Raw genomic sequence first — 3,007 nt, forward strand, 5'->3', positions numbered from 1 at the left:
ACAGGTACTCAATCCATAGACAAAACAAGAAAACAACGAAGAAACAGGAACAAAAACCATGCAGGCTGACTGCAGGAAACAACTTCAATACTGAGCACTGATGGATACAATGAACAGGTGTCACAAATAGACAGAGCTAACATTGATAATGAGACACAGGCGTTAACAATGATGGGTAATGACTTCATGCAAAAGGTTGTGGGAGATGTGGTGGTGTATGATGTGGTAAGAAGCCCAAGAGGGAGTGCCCTCTGGTATCATTTGCACACCTTTGAATGGATGTCACTTTACATTACTGTACTTTCATTGTATAAAAAATAAGTTTTAGGGGGGTTTCCCGGACAGGGATTATTTTAAACCAGGACTAGGCCTTAGTTAAATTAACTTGATTTAACAAACATGCCTTAATAAAAACATTACTTGTGTGCTTTTTGAGGCAAAACAAAGATCATTGATGTATTTTTAGATATGTCAGTGCAAGTTGTTTTCAGAATGACTACATTTTAGTCTGGGACTAGTCTAATCCTTGTCCGGTAAACCACCCCTTAGTGTTTAGATTAACATGAGAGTGTTGGGCAAACTACTTGAAAAAATGTATTGAGCTAATCTACCAGTTATGTTGGGTACACACCAAAGATAATCGGGCTGATTTTGGGCCCATTTCCCCCCTTCCGACAATCCTAGCTATGTCCGGATTATCTTGATGGTTCTACAGATTATTTTATCAGATTTTCCCTTGGTGTGAGGTGTGTTAAGAGTGTTTGAAGCTGAACAAAAGAACGTCAGAGTCGCCCCGGTCGCGAATCATATAAATTAAACATGTTTAATATTTACGATCAGAAACCTGATGTGTGGGGAAACCCCTAGAACAAACGCGCATACGCTCTTGAGATTATCACATGAATATATAGGCTACATCGCAATTCGCAATGAAGGAGACACGACTACTATCGAGGCTAATGCTTACCGGTCTCAAGCAAAAAAATGAGAAACCACATGACCTGTAACTCAAATGCAACCAGCACAGCCTTGTGGACCAGTCATGCTCTTGCACTGCCGGGTAAGTTCTCTTTCATATGGTATGGTCTATTAATGTCTATTGCAAATACAAGGGTATGTTAGCTAGCTAAACCTACATGTGTTTCAAAGCCATTCAAAGCTAACTAACATTTTTCTGTTGTATTGAGGATAGCCATTTTGAGAATCATAATGTTTTATTTTCTTTGTTGATAACCAGAATTCACAAATAGGAAATTGCTTTGGCTTAAAAGTTGCAGGACAGATAATATAATAAATAAAATGCATAATATAATAAAATTGCACAGCATTTACGGGATTGAGAAACTCAGGGGTAGGTTTTCCGTTCATAAAATGCTACATGAAAGATAAAAACAAATTATTTAAAGTTGATTGTTAGGTCGCTATGTTCGACTTTGTCGTAAACTGACGAAAAATAAAGTTGGGGAGCTGAAAGTCCCAACACAACAGCAGCTAATGTAGCTAGCGTTAGCTAACATGTTAACTAATGTTGGCAAAATAACTCATTAAACTTAGCTTAGAGAGTAGGTTAACATTTTGGCAATTATATTCATGGTAATCATAACTTTGGTCCAATTTGTGTTCTTGCCTCTAGTTAGTAGATCTAGACCACACTGTAACTAGTTAGCTGTAAGCCTTACCTTTGTGCAGACGTATTTATGCTTCATAAATGTTCGACACATTTAACTGGATGGGGCAGTTCACATTGTTTTATCGATTGTATGGGGCAGTCCACACTGTTTTATCCATTGTATGCACCGCTCACAAATGCCGCAGTCGTGAATGTTTGTCGGACGTGCTCGCTTAGTAACGGTTGCTGTGATGTGTGATTGGGCAATGGCCGTTTTGGGGGATGGGCCGGCGAAAGGTCGAATGTAGCGACGCGAGTGCCCAACACTGCAAATAACGTAGTGGGAGCCAGCCAATTGTGTTTAGGCAGGACGGCATTTAGTATGTGATTTGGATCACCCCTTCCTTTCGAACCGCATAGTGAAGCTACTTTAGCTGCCACAGGACAAACATGTCGTTGTCTGAGACGATGAGTGTTTCTCAAACGCGAGGGTGCATCCTAGAAAGGCTACATATCTCGTCTGCCACGTCATCACTCATTATCGAAGGGCATCTCAATCCGAAAGATGCTTCGAAGACTCTGTTTGATGCCACACTTTTAAAGGATGTATGAACTGGATCCTTTGTGCCCTCAAATCACCCACAATCCTTTGCAAATATTCAAAAAACATTGCGAGAATCAAAATGGCACTTTCGTTATCCAATTTTATTCTAAAATATAAGCCAAACATTGGTAGGAAACGAGTGGGCACGGAGCTCACCTAATTTCACTATGAAATGTACGACAAAAAACATGTTTTATGCACAAAGACACATATGTTTTTCTTGATTTTTTTTGTAAATTAATCACAATGTTAAATTATGTATGGAAATGGGAGATATATGATTCTCATTCACAGTACTGAATTAATGGAAAGTTGTAATGGAGTAATGAAAAAAAAAACAATAAAACCATTACAGACAATTCTAATGGTTTCCATTAAAATACCAATAGGAACCATTAGCTTTTATCATTAAAACCAGTACACTGTAGCATGTTTTGGGCCATATTCCATTAGAACCAATAAAATTCCCAATAAAACCAATAGAATGTAGGTAAAACGGCTCATTCTAAGTTAATATAAAACAAAAAAAGTTATTTTGGTAAGGTAGGAAGTAATATAAATAATTATATTATCATATAAGGCTGCATGATAAATCGCATGCGATACAACGCGCATCACGTCAGTAACGCCGGTTCCTTGATTAGTATTAAATAGTCAACAGCTGCTTTCAGATGGCGCGACGTTAAATGCACAGAGCCGTAGTTCCCTGACAAGCTGGGCCATATCGCATACATATCGTCCCCGATAATTAATGCGAAAATGCCCCGATTGTAAACCCCTGTAAAACTGTAAAC

This window comes from Paramisgurnus dabryanus, chromosome 3, assembly GCF_030506205.2.
Source record: "Paramisgurnus dabryanus chromosome 3, PD_genome_1.1, whole genome shotgun sequence".
Classification (NCBI taxonomy): domain Eukaryota; kingdom Metazoa; phylum Chordata; class Actinopteri; order Cypriniformes; family Cobitidae; genus Paramisgurnus; species Paramisgurnus dabryanus.